Raw genomic sequence first — 18,993 nt, forward strand, 5'->3', positions numbered from 1 at the left:
AGAACATATTCTGTTAAATCGAGTGGAAAATTGCATATTGTCTTGTTGGTTTTCTTGGACAACTCCCAGAGTACTTAATGACAGGTTTGAAAAATGTAGACTTTGATCATATCAGTGAACCTTTTTGCCTGCAGAGAGCTCAATCCATAATTTATGTTTTATGCCCTCAGCTAGACCTTAGCATGAGGGACCTAAAGCCCAGTCAGTACGGTGATTTCGTACTGGTTTTGTAGTTAAAAGGGCTTTCTTTTTGTCAGCTGAATGGTTATCATAATAAGCTAAGGTCCTGATTGTCAATAATGATTGAACAGGTGGCAAACCATTTAACTACAGTAAGACAGAAGAAACATAGTCCAGATAAATAACCCAGATGCCTAGATAAAGGTCATGAAATTCAATTAGGATGATGATGTTTTTATATCAAAAGTATTATGATATACATAGAAGCTACCACTGAACTACAGCTTTTGTAAGGCTAAATATGTAGAGCAATTAGTGTGATCCAGTTAGGGGACTGGATGTTCATTCTATGATCAATAGAAAGCTAAATTTTTCCAGATCGCTGTTCTGGTTACTATACCCATTCCCAATCTTTCATAGTCTTATGCCTTCTTCCTCACCTTCAACATCTTCATCTGATCAAGTATCTAATATCAACCATCTTATTGAATTTTTTGTCCTGAGCAAATTTCCTTTGACTTAGCGTCCACCACTGCTGTATATGAGAATTTTTCGTTTGATGTCTCTTATTTCATGATCTATCCAAAGTCATTAAAACATTGACATGGGTAGGCTTATAAGAGATAAATCATTTAATGATTTATCCAAGAATAACCTAATTAACCTCATTAATGCAGTATGATGGATGACCTGCTTGTAGATACAAAATGGCACCTCTTTTTCTATAGTGGTTTTTCTTCACTAATTCATTTTTCTGAAGTTGTTGATCAATTCAAAGGCTTACATTAATTTGCAAGTTTCTACTGCACCTCCCCTTGCAGTGCCATTTCTCCCTTCTGCTAAGTAACCCTGTTCCCTTCTATATGTGATAACTGTCCTATCCTTAAATGGTATGTCATCACTCATGTTTTATCTTTTCATTCAAAATCTCGTTAACTGTACCTAGAGGCACATCTGTGACTATGATGGAAGGAGTCACTTCTAACTCTTGATAGATAGCCAGTAATGAATGGAAGCATGACCAAACATCACTTTCTTTTGCCTATTACTGTGGGTAAGGAATATGATAAAATTATCTCCCCTGTTTACAGTTCAGGCCTTTTAATTGCTTTAACTTTTGCCTTCCATATCTTGGTTCTAGGATAACATTAGTAAATGTTAATGCCCATGACTTTCAAATATTGTCAAGACGTGACTGACAATATAAAGGATGTTCTGTATTCATCATCTATTTTATCTATAATTTTTATACAATTTACTTTAGCTTTATGCAGCAGATTCATTTCCTCTTTGTGAAAACCCTGAGTTGGATTCCAGTCTTCTACAGTGTCACAGTCCGAACAGAACTGGTCAAAACGAGGAAGGAAAGAATTAAGTGTCTGCCTCCCCATCTTTTTAAAGAGAGTTTGCGCTATGAAAACATGTAGAAAAAAGGTTAAGGAAAATTTTATTTAATTACTATAAACTTAAGTTCTGAGGGAGAATTGTAAAGAGTGTAGGGAGTTATAAGTCAGAGAATGCTTGCTAGCTCATGGTCTTAATTTCTCCTAAAACTGTAACATGGTCCCAGGGAAGTGGTCACAACACCAATCCTTTCAGAGTTCAGGAAGTGTTTGAACAATGCTCTCAGGCACATGGTGTGATTCTTGGGGTATTCTGCTTGGGGCCAAGAGTTGGACTAAATGATCCTGATGGGTCCCTCCCAACTAAGCAAATTCTATGATTCTATGAAAATGATGCAGCCTAGAGTGCTTTGGGAAGTTGGTTATAGAACCTGAAGTACTATGCAAGCATTAATTTATGCAACAATTCACAATAAAAATTTCAAGCAAATGTTTCACCATTATACAACTTTGCCAATATCCTTATATTAAGAGTTTACATAAAATTATTTAGAAAGTAGGGTTCTTCCCAACATCCAAGCTGGTCAGTTTCACACATTAAATAACATGACATTTCCATTTCATTTCTGTTCAGGAAAGGTGTTCAAATAACAAAATTTAAGCACTCAGAAACAGTCCTATATTAAACTTAAAGAGACTTTGTGTCAGCTGTCCACAGACCAGCTCATCTTTTTGTATGTGTTTACAATAAGAAAGAGAAATTATGCCCTAAGAAGTCTTACTTTTAAATTTTTAAAAATAATATACACCACTTGGAGAAAAAAATGTAAATGTTTAATTAACAAAATTCTGATGGGCTTCTCTGAGCCAGCTCACCTGGGGTGATATTACAGGACTTGTTTGCTTTACTAAAGTTATGTCAGGCTACCTTAGCATAGTGTAAAGAAAGAGAAAAAAAAAAGTCATAAGGCAACTCAAAACTTTTAAATAGGGTATTTCCACTATCATCTGGCACTTTAGTTGCTTCTGTGCCAGAAATATTCCCAGTATCTACAGATACTGAAATATTTTAGGATATACTACCTGAAAAAGTAAAAAAAAAACCAGGATTTGGACTCAACATCAAGCTTCTAGCAGTTGTCAGTTTTACAGACTGCAGACGATGATGTAGGAAACACTCTAAGTGTACGTAATGAGAAATTTAATTCACCAAGTCCATCATTCAGGTTAATGGATGTCCTTAGATAAGGGGGCTGGTTTGTTTGTTTTAATTGAGTCTTGCAACTCCAAACAGTCTTGTGACACCTTGTTCAGGGTTGTACTATCATGTTAGCTGTGTTTTGTGCCCACAGACATGTCAGTCAAAGGTAGGACCAGCTGCACCAAACACTAAGCAAAGTGCTAGAAGTATCCTGTTGCTACACCAGACAGCTGATAATCTAAGCAGACTCACGTGGATAACCTCATTAACTCAATTACATTTATTCTCTTCCCCCTGCCTTTCACTGCTTTCATACCACAGAGCAGTGAAGAGGTATTTCATGGACAAATATCAGTAGCCTTCCAGAAAACATGAGCTAGAAATAGATTCTTAATGTGGAAAGGATAGACATCCTGGCCTAGTAAAATTGTTTGTTTCATGTTTTTAGCAAATATGTGTAAAGTGGGAAAAGACAGTGCTAAATCTGTCAGTATTTTCAAATCAAAGGACAATAAGCTACAGAAGGGCTCAGGCAGTACAGATCATAGGTGTCTCTGACATGGGATGAGTATGACATGAAATGCTCAATCACAATACAGCGTTAAAAGAAAGTGAAGCAAAGTAAAGGAAGAATTAGAAAAGGAAAACTGAAGACATGTGGAAGATCTGTCTTTTTTGTAATACATTATAAGAAAGTATTGCCTTGAGCTGCCTTGAACTCTCTGATTCCTGGGTGGTTTAACTGTGGGTATAGACATTAACCTCATATTTCCATTCCATCCAAAAACATGAATCCTCAAGCTCTGAAAAAGCAAAGATAACCTTGGCTGTCTCACAGATACCAAAGTTCTGGACTTCTCATGCACAATTGCAGGAACATATAATTACTCACATGAACGTACTAGGCATTATTTTCAACCATTACTGTTACCAGTGCTACTATTGTGGTAAGATACTGTAGCTCAATGTGAGTATACAAAAGAGAAGGAAACTCATGACAGGACTAATATTGACATTAGGCTCTAGCATAGACCAAGGGCTCACTGTGCACTAACTATCCTGTAAGCAGAGCAGAAGACAAGGTTTGGAGATTTGGAGAGTCTGCTTGGTGATTTTTATTGGTTCTGGGTTTGGTTTCTTTTATATATATATATTTTTTTTTTATTTAATTTGAGGCACAAGATGATTACCGATGAAGCAGAAATATGTAATATTAAAAAATACACCTTATTTTAATCTTGTCAGATAAATATCTTATACCAGTCTGAAAAACAAGGAGAAAAAAAATTGACAGGATATTTACAGATCCTGCTTTCTTTCTGTTCCACTCCACTGACCTTACTGTTTTTCACTCCCATTAGAGACTATTCATGACACAATTGTTTTTCTTCTGCCATCATGTCAATATCTGATTAGACACAAATAAGCTTCTTCTGTTTCTTTTAATTTAGTACTAATAAAAAATATATCGAGTGTCATAACAGGCTTCTAAGCAGTCCAAAGTTCCTGTGTGAAATTTTATAGTAACAGTCTGACATTTCTCCCTCTGATGTGGAAATCCAGCTGGGTCCCAGAGAAAAAATCAGATGGCTTTCTATTAAACCACAGCTCTCAATATTGTCTGCACAGGCAGGAATAAGTCAATTGGAAATAGCTTTGAATAAACATCTGTTTAGCAGTATGCTGGATACATGATTTTTCTGATAATAGAAGTTAAAATATTTCCATATATATATAATAATTCATTTTAAAGCTATAAAAAAGCATAATATATATATATTTTAACATTCCACTCCTATAATTCTCACCACAGTTACAGTTCCTTAAACAGTCATTAGCCCAAATCATGTATTAAATCATGTATTAAAAAGGCTGCTTATGCTTGCCAATTAAAGCCCTAACTGCATGGAAGATTTCAGGGAGACCTTAAGGCAAACCCACACCAAAGCCATCTTTATTTATAAACATACATGTATCTTGACACTGCTGTTTTGATCCCTCATTGAGGGTCTGCTCCAGCTGTGTCCTAGAACTCTTGATACTCCTGTTGTTGTAGCTTGGAGTGAATAGGTCCTGCCCACTGTTTTCTGGGGAAGGCATGCAAATAAAAGACAGAAATACCTTGTTCATGACCTAGAAAACCATTTCTTACTCAAACATTAACATGTAGTGCAGCTTATATTTCAAAGAGATAGAATGTCATGTTACTTAAAAATTCCTCTAATAATAGTGGCTGCTGTGAGTTATTCTATTTTGATTATGTTTCATTCCACATTCTCTTCTGATTCTGTCCTGAAAACTAGTGCAGAGAAGAGAGCCTTGAAATATTTATCATGAGTGTATGTAAAGGCAGCTTTAGAGAATGCAAATTTAAACTCTCCATTGAAATATAACCTGTATATAAACTTCTGTGTTACAGAGTATAACATTCAAGAAAGTAATAAAGTTTTGACAGAAATAATACTAAAGACTCAGGCTATTGCATGAAGCAGAGAAACCTCCAGACCGGAATGTAATGATTAAAGCATTGGAAGGAAACTGAGTTTTCTTATGTACAAGTGTGAAGACATCATAAGGAACTTAGCATAGGTAAGGATTAGAATTTTGAGTATGTAAAAATGTTTTTACTTCAGATCTTCACATGGAACAAAGAATTAATTTCTTATGCTGCAAAATGAATTTAATTTAAAAAATAATGATAATAAAAAAAGTTTGATCCAGGTCAGGGATGTGTGTACACATAAATCACAAAAATCATTGTGTACTTTCAGTATGATGATAAACTTTGAAAACTTGTGAGTTTTGGGGGATTTTGAGTTGTTGTCATCTGATGACTGAGACTGATGAAGAGAAATATTACAGATATTTTGTAAACACCAAGAATTTCAGTAGCTGGGATTGATTACAAGACTATTTCAGATCTATCTAAAGTTCTCACTACTTAAATGTCCCTTTACCTGGCACATCTACATTTTTCTGTTATAGAATCATTTGTATAAAGACTTCATGAAAGAACATTCAATCTCACTTTTTTCTGTTAAAAATTTTCTTAATAAAACCTCAAAACAAGATGCTTTTGAATTCTTCTGTACTCTTGGGTGCAACTGGTTTCTACAGGCACACAGATGAAACTTTGATTATGTGGTATTAGTTATTTCAACAGTTTATGGCTTTTTGCAAATATATTACACTGTTTCTTCTGCTAAAGAAATATCCACAGAAACTGGGTTTATATTGTCACCTCATTTATCATCTCAAACCAGATAAAATGGGTCTGATGTACTAAGCCACCTACTTGGTTGGTTATTTTTAAACACTTGGGGTATAGCTTTTTGTCTGTGGTAAGATTTCCCCCTGCTTCTCCCTCAACATCTCTAGACAAGTCATAACTTTTCATCAGTTAAAAATGGTAAAATAATGATGACAATCCAGCTTAGGGAAAACACTTGCAGATCTTGGAATATTGAACATGACCTGCTCTAAAGCATCATTATCTGCTATTTATTTGTTTAACACACTCATCATGTTTTTCTTTGAGGATTTGTTTTTAAATCAAAATCCACATCCAGCATAGACAGGATGAAGGATGAGCACAAACAGTCTGACACTACACCAAGCCTATTTTGGAAATATTAGTCTTTGTCAAATTAATTGACACCTATTTTTCCTAGTTTACCCCTACCATACCTTCTCTTGGATATATGTAGGAAAAAGAAAATTTTGATGGAAGAAAATGATAAAAAACCCCCAATAAATCCATCCATTCAGTCAGGTAGCCTGGGTCACAAAAATATAAGTTAGTGCAGTGTTATGTGGGCAGCCTGAAGACTCTGTCATATAGCTACACAGGAAAAAAAGTGCTGTCCTGCCAAAGCAGCAAACCTCCTGTGCAGTGCAGCTGCTTCTCTATCCTGCTCCTCTCCTACTTGTGCACATGCTGCAAGCAGAATGCAGAGAAGAGAAACAAAGCACAAAGGGCTACAGCTGTCACGGTGTGAAGCTACTGCTTGCCTCCATGTAGCCAGGTACATGCAAACAGGATTGGGTAACAAGAGAAGGTAGGTGGAGACAGGGGAGAAAGAATTACTTACTCTTCCCTGTTTCTCCTCTCAGTAAAGTAGTATCTTAACATACTGCATTGGCCATCCAGTGTTTAGTCTTAAAAAAGGCTTATTTCTAAATGACAGTTAAAGTTTAGAGAACTCATCTGAGCCTGTAATTATTATCAACCTTTTTAAAACAACAAAAAAACTTCTTTTCTTTTGGACTGTGAGCTTCATAGGGAGTTAGGAATTCAGTTACAGATCTTCTGCTATGCTTCTAGACCTTCCAATTTCTCTGAAAGTATGTGCAAATGTCAAGTCCTATGTCTTAAATATATTTAGCCATACTAACACCTTTAGAGGCAATTGCAAGTGCGAGTCTGCAGCTGCTCCTAGTCCAGCCATCTCTGCCTGGTAGTTTTCTGTCTTTGATACCACTCATGAGACACTCCAAATAAAACTCATTCACATGTGCACAGAGTTCAGTTTATCTCTTTCAGTCTTCGTGTCTAAAGATGCCCTTTACCCTTATGCACAGCTGGTTGCTGTGTGGCATTTCTTCTACTTAAAAGGTGGAAAACCTCTTAAGAGCCTAAGGTTGTTCAGAACTGCTCCCTGAAGTGGCTATAAGCTAAAACCCCAAATTCAGCCTTCTATCCTGTGAGATAATTCCAATACAATCCCAGAAGAGTTTCAGATACTGCCAGCAACATGTGAGCCACTTAGCCTTCTGTCCAGCCAGAATCCTTATTTAGATTGTCGTGTTTTTCTTCAGCTCTTAGACCATTTATTTCCCCAACATACCTTAATTAAAGGTATTAATGATAATAAAGGGGTCATAATGCAGCCTTACCTTGTTTCCTGACAAAATATATTCTGATGTGAACTCAGCAACTTCTACTTCTGCTCAGAGAAACATTTCCACACAGACTATACTTATACAAGAGTCAGGGCGTCTGGCTTTTTTGCTCTGGGCACCATTTCCAGTCACATGAACTGGGAACAGTTTGATTCAGACGTTAACAGCCACTGACATTTGCAGGAATGTTAAAAAAAAATAAATCATAAATGCCTTAAGAAATTTCACTGCTTAAAAGACTTAGCACAGAAGTTATTGAAAACGTGGTATGTGTTTTTTTTGGAGGAACATAGGTGTTCATAGTAATATGTCACATAACTATCTGTTATGTCATGGAGCAAAGCATATTGAATAAAGTTTTCTTCCCAACTTTCATGTCTTTACAGTTTCACTGAAGTAGAACTTGTGTGCAAATCAGGGAAGAATCTGACATTTAAACAGATATTGAAGTTTGAGAAATTAACAAACTGACAAAAGTAGTGGATTTGAATAAATCTGTGATTGACGCCTAAGCTTCCAGTAAGCTCCCTTCCCTCCCTTTATTTATTTTAAGCACAGTTTTTAATTCTGTAAAGTGATTTATTTTTATTGTTTTATTTTGAAGGAGCTCTGCATCGGGGGGAGGGGGAAGACAACAGATTTGTGGTTTACATTTCATAGGACTGTGGTAATGGAGACACTCAGACTACAGCTCTCTGTTCCAATTCATTTCATGCTCTGAGGAAGTCTCATGATCAGAAGGTGACCTTCAAGGGGCATTGTCTGTCCCTGAATCACTGTATTACAGGATAAGTCTTAGCTGACAGACTCTCATTCCTCTCAGAGTAAATGGAAGTTACACAGATTATTTTAAGCCTTCCTCCCACCTGAGATACTTTATTTCGGCACTCTCTGGCTTTTTAATGTGAACAAAAAAAAAAAATCAAAGGACCTCATGAAGTCTACAAGGAGTATTCAGAAGTTTTGAAATCTTTTCCCTTTTAAGGTCAGTGAGAGAGGAAGAAATAACTCCAAGGCAGCTAAATGTAGATAAAAGCAATACATGCACCTTTTTCCCTTTACAACTTCCACATAGTTCTGGGAGCAGAATATTGGTATTTTTCTAAGAAGAAACAGAGGAAAGGAAGCAATATATTTCCTCTTTCCCTATGACTTGCACAGCTCTTGCACCTTCACTAAAGAGATAACCAAATGATTGGCAAACCAAGATCCTGTGCTATGTACAGGAGGAAAAAAATAAATTGGTAAGTGTGCAGTGACAAATTGTTCTAACACAGCTGGTAAATGCCTGCTGTGCAGTGCAAGTTTCATAGGAAAAGCTTATACATATTTTGTGGCCATCAGACACCTGAATTTTACTTGGATGGACATTGAGTCCATCCAACATTTGCCAGAAAGGAGATTTTTTTGGTCAGATTTTTTGTGTTTGGATGAGCAAAGGACAGAAACAAAGAGTATCCCTTTGTAAATGACATTTTTGTTGTTGTTCAGAAGCTACTAGTAATCTAAATTAATGATCACATCCCTCAAACATGAAGTACTGAAGGAAACTGCCTCTTCCATAGGAGTTTGGGACACCAGCAGCCTGTTGGACTAAATAAGACTGAGCTACACAGCCAGTGCTGGTGTTCCACAGATATGGCTGGGGTGTGGTGTTTCAGTAAGAGTTACTATCCTTTTGGTGTAGCATTCACACTGGAAAATCAGTTTGATGCCTGCAAGTAATTGAGAGTAGATATGTGTGGTAATCACATAACCTCTGAACAGACAGAGAGATAGCTCCCCTAGGATTTCTCTGAGAAGCTGTAAGAAAGCTCAGAGAAAAGAATGAGAAACAATTCTTATCTTCACTTAATGTACCTGTTGTTGTACACATGTGAAATGTGTTATAAAGATTTGTTTACCAAAGAGTGCTTTCTTAATTAGACACTAGTAATAGTGTTTGGATTTTCAAGGACTGTATCAGACTGTCTGCAAGAGTGTTCTTAATAGTAGAGGATAGTGTAGTATAATATAAGACAGTACAATAAAGCAATTGATTAGCCTTCTACAATCATAGAGTCAATATTAATTATCACCTGGCAGGGACTCCTGCTACGATAGATATGATCATGTAATTTTTTTTCAAAATTCTCCTGAAAGATATACAATTCTTGGGAATGACCCAGCATGTACCTCCCAAAAGTTGAATGTAACGAGGCAGTGAGTAAAAGAGTTTTTTCATTTAGTTTGAAAGCATGAGAAGTTACTATTTATTTGCCATCTTTTCAGTCTAGATTAGAGCTAAAGTGTTTCTTTAAAACAATATATACTTTTAGCCAAAAAGTGGGAAATTTCCATACTCTAGAATAAAGAATTCCAGCAACCTTCAAACATCACAGCATTCCTGCTTCATGAGATTTCTTCCTCAATCTAAGATTTAAACTACTAGATCTAAAGGATATTAATGAGCTCGCTATTTTCTCTACGCTCACATTGACTTCATCATCATTATTAAGACACAGAATTAGACCAATAAGACATCATGACCATCTGAAAACTCCACAATTCAAAACAGGGGGAATTATCCTGCCAGAGTGGGTTATGCAGAATTATCCTGCCAGAGGGGATTATGGGTTAAATTAGCAAGATTATCATCAAGACATCATTTGAGACTATTTCATGAAGATAGCCTATGAAGCAAAGATATTGAGAAGAAGGAAGATAGCAAAAGCAATATAAGAAGCCACAGGACAGTCAGAAAAATAATAAAATGTACATTAAAAAAAAAAAACAACAAACCTGAACACGTTCCACTCCAACAAAAACTCCAAACCAAAATGACACCCATAAATCAAGATTGCTTTAGAAATTGAATGGGAACATTTCCTTTTGACTTCATTTTGTCTATAGAGCTGTCACCGCAGCAAATTAAACAGATACTGAATATGCTCCATCTCACTGGCCTACAAAGCTCCCTCCACTTAAACTGCAAGACTTTGTGTGGGATCCCCTGAACTTACAATCCTGGTTTCAACCCTCCACAGAGGGCTGTGCACTGATCATTTACTGAGTCACATGTGGGTGGATTTTGTATCTTTAGCACTACATGAGCTAATTTTACTTCAGGTGCAAGTCAAAGAAATTGCTCCTGAACCTATTTTCTTCCAATTATGAAATGATTCTATCTTAATGTTTAGACAAATATGATGAGAACTAATGCCCTACAAGAAAAGCACCGGCATGGAGGTGCTGTGCTTTGTCTCCCAGTGTTACAGTCAAGAGAAGAAAGTGGATTTTGGTTTTTCCTATCTGTCAGGAAAAATTAATATAGTAAAGCTGCCATATCTAGTAACATTGTCTAGAAAATCACAGCAGTGGGATACAGAGAACATAGGATATAGGAGTTTGGTTTTTTGATTTTGTTTTTTTCTTGGTTGGTTGGTTGGTTATGGTTTTTTGTTGCCTTTTTTTGTTTGTTTGTTTTTGGGGTTTTTTTTTTTGTAACCTTGGTGAAATATAAGTAGAAGGAAGTGTGCATTAATATTGTTGCCCTGCCAAAAGTCATGCCTAGGGTAGCAATACTGGAATGATTTTCCACTGCCCAAAGCAGGATCTAGAGTGACATTGAAACATAAATTTTAAGGGATTTAGAGATTTAAGAGGAGCTAAGATTTTAGTTAGAGATAAGCCTTACTAGAGTTAATTAAAATAAATGAGTAGGCCTTGATGAAGATAAGAGTTAGTAGTTAACTAATAATTGATTGCTTGTCAACACAATGTTTAGTTAGCTGGGTTCATAATGAAGAATATAGAAACTGACAAATAGCTTTTAGGAACATACGACAATTGTGGGCCTCCTCTGTTCTGAAACCTATTGAAGAGAGGGAATGGGAATTCTACCAGGAGTTCATTTGTCATATTTGCATTGAAAAGGTAGAAAGGCCAGAATGAGGAAGACTTAATTTACTTCCTCATTTTGGGACCCCTCCCCATGAAAGGGACCACCGACCCATTTCAAGGAACAAACTACACATGCTTAATAGCTTTTGAAATGAGTAGCATACGAAGCGAGGATGGGATGTACCAAAATGATGAATATGTATTTGTATTTTGGGTATTCAGTACTTGTATGGATAAAAGGACTCTAATAATCTGAAAGGCACGGTGTGTATTTGGGAGCTATCCCGCACGCTGCCCGGTGTCGCAATAAACACACTCTTTCTAACTTTAAACTGTTAGAGAGTTTTTGTCTGTCACAGCTGGGTATCAGTACTAGATCAATATCCATATTTCTTTAATAAATCAAGATGAAATGGGAACAGTTGCCTTTTTCCACCATAGGCTGTTGAAGGCAAGCTACAAATGTTATTTCTTGGAAATTGAGTCACTAGGCACCATGGCTTTTTTGAAGAAGAATCTTGCAGAGGTTCTCAGTAGTAAGAAATCAGAACTCGGATTTCTATATGTAATACAATCTTCCCAGAGGAGAAGATCCTATGTGCTGGAAAATGAAACGTTACATTAGATTTTGAAGGATCACAGGGGACTTAGGTGTGACAAGTTCTAATCCTACACCCATTACCAAAATGCAGCTTTAAGACTGAAAGCCACACATGTGGCTTAAAAACTGTACCTTGGAACACATCACTTTGATGTTTTAGAAGTGCAAAACAGCAAACAGACGAGTTTTAATATAAGGAAATATGTTCAGTAAGAACAGTTTCCTTTGTTTGAAAGTTCAGCACTGGGAAAGCCCTTTCACTGCTCTCAAATTCTGTGATACCATATTTGATTTGATTTCTTGGTTCTGTTAGATGTGTGATGCACCACTACTTGTGATGGTCTAGGCACTGAAATTCTTGCAAACAGAAATGCTGAGCATTTTAAATTGATCAAGATAGAAGAGGATCAGAGGATCACACCTCAGTGAAGGCACTCCAAGGACACAAGAAAAAAACAGATTATGGGGAAACATAAAAGTCTGCACTGTCATTATAACTGCCCAGAAGTATATCTTTACACATACAGGGAAAGAAAGAGAAAAACTCCTCATATCCTTTTTTTTTTTTTTTTTTTTTGGTGGCTATTTTTCCAGGTGAATAGTTTCTCTAGCACAGAAACCCATAAAAGATTAAGTGATAAATCTCCATAAATTTGTCTTTTATTTTCAGTCTATATTTTACTTTCTGGTCATTATTTCAAACCCATTTATGTAAGTACTGCTGAATATACTGTTTTGTCAGAGCTCCTGCAGAGTAACTTAAGGCAGTTATTTCGAATAAGAAGTTTTTCATGTGATATAAAACATCCTCAGAACACCAGATGGATATTATTAAATTTTATGATAGCCCATACAGAGATAATACCCATTTTATGGAGACAGAAAGAGTCATAAACCAATTAGAGTATCAACTCGGTCTTTACATTATGTTCTGCATTTTGAAGGCAGAGACAGAATTCCCAGTAAAGTCCCATCAGACAGCACAAATGGCCAGAAATAGTACAGAATATGTCTACAATAACTGTACTATTGGAAAACATGTAATTCTTGCCCTCAGCCAGAAACAGCAACTTCATTGCTCTACTAGCTGCAGTCAGAGGCAGGGCAAAGCACCAGGCAGGGGATTCTGAGGAGAATCATAATCCCACTATATGGGATAATACCCTATTACCTCAGAAATTAGGTGCATGCCAGTGAATATACTCCAAATTTTAACACTGTGCCTACTGGGTCTTTCATGCACCTTCTAAAGAAGAATTTGTGTAATGGGAGAGAAAGATAGCAAGAAGATAAAGAGAAAATGAAAGCTGATAATTAAGAAAATAAAGCTGTTGACTTTGTTCATAGGAAACCGTAGAGTTTCTTTCTGACAATTGCAAGGATTGGGAAAATGTTTCACAGTTCAAACTGAAACTTAATTCTAGTGTTTGTCATTGTTTTCTGGGCAGATCCTGGGTAATTCACAGAGATGAATTTGTATGTAATGCTCTACACAGTTGGCAAAAATACAAATCAGGAGGGGTCCAGCAACAGCAACCTCACTGACACCTCAGTATTGTTTTGTCCCTTTTACAAGCATGGAAGCATGGACAGATAATGTACCTTGCCAAAACCTGTTGAACAATTAAGCAACAGAACTGCCTTGAGCTCAAGGCCTGTGTCCAAGCCACTGAAGACCACAATCCTTACAAAAAGCCCATTGCCTTAACTAAAGCTGTATCCCTGTTTTGGATTCCCAGCTGGCCCTCAGACTCCACCCATGAGAACGGTCTAAAGCTATACCTGCATGGTAGTTCCAATTGCACCAAACAAGACAGACAGTGTTTAGGGACAGAGGAAGATTAGGCTGTAGATGAATCTCCTTTTAAGTGTTTCTCAGGAAAGAGTTGGAGATGCCATGTGCCAGCGGCCACACAGATTATGTTCTCTAATGTTTGTTACAAAAACATATCCTACCTGAAACTGAGGCTACAAGTGCTGCGACTGATTTTCTCACATTGCTTTTCAAACTCACCCACCAGCCTGAAGTTTTCTACTGACAAAAGCACATTGTTTCGATGTACAGTTTGTATACCTTATATGCCACTTCCTCACTCTTCAATTGTTTTTCCTTCACTTAGTGCTCAGCTCCTTGCTTAAAAAAACATAACCAAATTTGCTTATAAATATTTTCCTCCCTCCACAGCAAGCTCTGGATATTTTAAGATATGTGTATCAATGAAGTTTTCCATAATATTCGTGCTCTTGAACTTGATGACCTTCCTGTATTTTAGTTTGAAATAAAGCAAGTTACATTTTGCTACATTTTAATTAGTTAAAATGTTCCTACACTTAAGATGTAAAACATTAGTTGTATACATGTTTTAAAAAAACCCATAATTATTTCTGTTTACAAAAGGGTTCCTACAAGACATCTTTATGGTGTAAATATAACTTTTACAGACATGATATCACCTAAAAATTATAAAAAAATACCTCCTGCAAACATTAAAAAAATTCTGATTTTAATAAATATATAAAGATACATTTCTTGAGACAGTATCTTAAGACCCAGCAGAAACCCAAGGAATTCACTAATATGACAGCAAATCTTACCTTAAGAAGAATCAGCAGAGGCTCTAGTTTTTCTCTTACCTCATATTCAATCAAATGCTTATGGCAAGACTTAATGCTGAGTCCTCCCACCTCTCTAGTGGTCAAAGAACAGATAGCCAGAATCTAAGCTCTCCTATAGGTTTGTCAAACTGAATGGGAGTAACATCTGGCCTTCTGCCTGAAATTAATTGGAGAAATGTATTACAGGCTGTGTACTTATCATCAGCTGCCAAGAAGCATTTAGATAATGCTTCTTTACAAGAGGAGAAAGGAAGATTTTTCATTTCCAGAGAGATGCACGTACACTGTCAGGCAGATAAAAATTAAGGACTGACTGGTGAATATCAGAGGAAAAAAAAAGAAACATAATTTAGTTTTTTCTTTAAAAAAAATGTAATAGCAAATATAGAGTGGGGCACTTACATTTTCCTATGGATTTCAGGATGAAGAGCCCAGCTGATAAACTTTCAGTTTCAAGGTGCTTTGCCTATGTGCCTTGTTTAAGCACTGAAAGTCAGACCTACTTTTCTCTCTTTTGATAAATCATGAGTAGAAATTACCATTTCTTCAGGGCTGTGAAATTGCACCTGTGACACTCTACTACCTCTCCTGACTCCGCCACAGGTGTCACAGTGCTTTTGTTAGGGCTGCATTACTACTGTCAGCAAAGGATATTCAAGTAGCTTTCTCTGTGGGCTGTATTAAGATTCTACAGGGAGGAACCAGAAAACTATAAAAGCTGAAAAATATGGGCAAAGGGGAAAAGAAGAGCTCCCTGAAAAGCATAAGTTGAAGGACCCTTTCCTACTAAAAGGCCATTAGCATTACAATGTATATGGTACACAAACATCATAGTAATCTCTATTATTATTACTGTTATTATTATTATTGCTCTGAAGTGAGCAGCTTAAACCAGGCATACACTTGGATGAAGATGGATTAATATTGTGGCAGAGAATAGAGCAGGAAAAAGGAGAAAATAGCAGAAATAAAACAACATAAAAATTAAGCAGGAATGAAAGAAACTAGAATAGGACACGGGTAGAAAAAATATGGCACAAACTTTTTTCTATTCCCTTTGCTTCTTGGATCACAGCACATGTCAGGAAAGGCCTGGAATGGTAGGCATTCCTTAAGAGCTTGACCATCAGCCTGGCTGCCTTGAGAGGAGGGTCCCAGTAGGATGCTTTAGGGAATGGCAGCAGGAGGGTCTCCCCAGCCCTGGATCAGCAGCTGTGTGCCCACTGTGACTGCTGGGGGATCAGGGCTTAGCCAGGCACACAAGGCTGTGTGGCAGGAAATTCAGCATATTGCTATATGAAGTGCTGTGGGCTGCAGAAACAACCACACTCTTTCAAGCAGGGGGGAGATGTTGAATGCCTTCCCATAAGATATGCAGTCCTGCTGGCAGAGCAGAAGAGTTTTTTGCCTCCTCACTGGTAGTAGATCCTCTCTGCTCTGCCTGCATGGTGAAATGCAAATATGTGAGGGCTGGCAGTGAATTCTTCTGGAGGTGTTTTAGCCAGAACAGATGTAGCATGGTTTTACAGTCCAGAGCCATTCACTGTAGGCTGGCAAGGCAACTGGAATGGTAGCTGTATGATTCCCAGTCTTTTGGCATTAACATCAATGAGCAACACCAGCTTTCCCCATGCATAAAAACTCTTTTAAATCATCCCTGCAGATTTACCTTGAGCTAGTCTGAAAAAATCTAGAAAAATTTGTTTTGTGCACAGTAACATCTGGTGCGAGTTCTGAAGCACTAGAGTTCTGCTTGGTGCAGTAAACTTAGAGCTATGAAACAGGGAAGGTGCTGCCCACACAGGGAGCTAGATGCAGGCAGAGTAATGAAGAGAGGAGATAGCTGTGGTACAGCACAGTAATTAGAATATAAATCAAGACTAATCTCCATAAAAATATTTTTATTTGAGTCCTGACAAATACTTTATTTCTAACACTAATTAAAAGTACTCCTACAGATTATCAAATTATTCCCAAATTAATTTCTGCAAAGGTTTTACTGTACTACTGATTTAATAATTTCATACATTCATTCTAAAACATGGTATAAATGAGCACACACATAGCAGAAATTTACGCCTGCATAGAGCTGACTTTCTATCACTTAACCAGAAACATTACAAAATAACTCAGCCATGAGAGTAAAGATGATGGCCCCAGTATGAGAATATATATATATCAGCTCTTATACTTACCTTTTAATCAAATAATGTCTATTTATTGGCATAAAGCCAGGCATGTGGATGGTTGAACAGAAAAAAAGATGTAGGATCATCTCTCTGAATATGATTCTACCAGCTACACTTTCATCAGGAAGTCATTATAGTTAAGCTGGGAAAAACTTTGTGCATTTTGGATGATGCTAAGCATGCCTGTTTCATTTGCTTTCATATGCATTTGTTAGGCTTTTATGCATAGTTTGATTAGCAGAAGAGCATAATGGAAAAATAAACAGTCCAAAGGCATGTGTTGTCATTCACATTTATTGATACAGCAGACTAATTAAGTGGAGTTAGGCTTAGCCACTAAATTAAGAATCTAATGCTGATATTGGGAATCAATCTCCCTGTTAGTATTGCCAGTGATGTCAGCAGCACAGCACTTATGAAAGGTTATATTGGTCTTATTAATGTTGTAATAACTGTAATCCTGTAATATTAAAAAAAAAAAAAAGCTGCCTAAACCAAACAAGCAGAAAACCCAAAGCCTAGGATAATGTCTCAATAGTTTTCAATTTCTGAGATAGGTGTATCCATATACATGGGGTTCAGAATTTCATGTCCCCCCACAAAGAACAGCTTTCTAACCAAAGTGGAACCAATCCTTGCGTACAGACAAGAGTTAGCAGTGGTACAGTGCTTTTGCAGAGCAGAAATTGGCTAAACGTGTAGGAAACATGGTAAATCTCCCAGTCAATATGGCCAGGGGAACTCACTGGCCACCAGCTAGAGAAGGGTAGGAGCTGGGAGAGGTAGGAGGCAGCTCCTGCCCACTTGCTGAGCCTGGGGCACAGACAGTCTGACCTGTGAGGGAAGGAAATCCAGCACAGGGGACTCTGACTTGCTCCAGCAGGGTAAAAGGTGAACCTCTCCTTCCAGTCCTTCCAGGAGCCTGTCTGTGCAATGGTTTACACGGCCTTTAGAAAGAGAGACATTCTTGGAACAGGTGTTCAGATCACCCTCCTCAGGTCCATGTCTCAGCTACTCTCTTTCATGGGCACCTGGAGAGCTGGCAAAAAGGTGTAGGACGCTATAGTAAGATTAATGTATTTTGCTTAGAGTGAAAAGATGACACTGACCCCTTATGATTAACTCCTGGTTGTTCTGCCTTTGAAGAAAACACCAGAGGAACAATATTAAGTAGTTCTGTTACAGGCTTTCTTTTTCCTTGTGACATGTAACATTCACTTTCACATCAAGAAACAAAATCAAGGACTGTTTTACCAGAGAGATACCTTCTAAGTTTTTATTTGTCCAGAAGGTAGAATTTAGGAATAAATACATTTAACATCGCATACTTTTATTTGGAGAGTGTATATGGTGTAGGTATGTATAGATATATAGATACAGATACTCATATAGCTATATATTTAATGTTAGAGCCTTCAAGTGAATTTAATAAAATATATTTAATCAATAGAATATATATCAATATATTTAATCAATTTTTAACAAAAAAATATAAAAATCAGATATTAACTCTCTTGATATATTTTAATGCTTTCTTTCCTTTCTTATGATATTTTTTTTCTCTCAAATGATCATGCAGTGCCACCTAGTCGTTGTTGCTGAGGTTTGCAGCACTTAACTGAGAACAACTACTTCTCTAAAGGGTTATTCAAGAAGTGATTTTCCTCGACTCTTGGGAGGAAGTGTGGTTATGTTGTTCCCTCCTACCCTCCCTCAATATTATTCTAACACCATTTGTTTATAGAATATTTTAAAATTTTACTTTTAAGTAATTTGTTAATTTTAGAATGCTCACATTTGCTACTATGGCATACAAAACATGTTTATCTGAACAACATACAAAGTTACCAAACTTCCAAAAGACAATTGAGAAGTGATGCTTGAGACGAGTAGTTACAACAAATATGAATTAACACAGAATAATAATTTCCTTCTACATGTTATATGTGGAGGTAGAAGCAAGAGGTAGCTTATGCTGCAGCCACAGGAGAATGTGAGTTAGCATGAATACGTGGCAGTAACACAGCTACTCCTTGGGGCTGATCTTGCAGTTAATAGAAGGACATCCCTCAGCCCAAA

The sequence above is a fragment of the Anomalospiza imberbis genome, chromosome 3 (assembly GCF_031753505.1).
Source record: "Anomalospiza imberbis isolate Cuckoo-Finch-1a 21T00152 chromosome 3, ASM3175350v1, whole genome shotgun sequence".
Lineage (NCBI taxonomy): Eukaryota > Metazoa > Chordata > Aves > Passeriformes > Viduidae > Anomalospiza > Anomalospiza imberbis.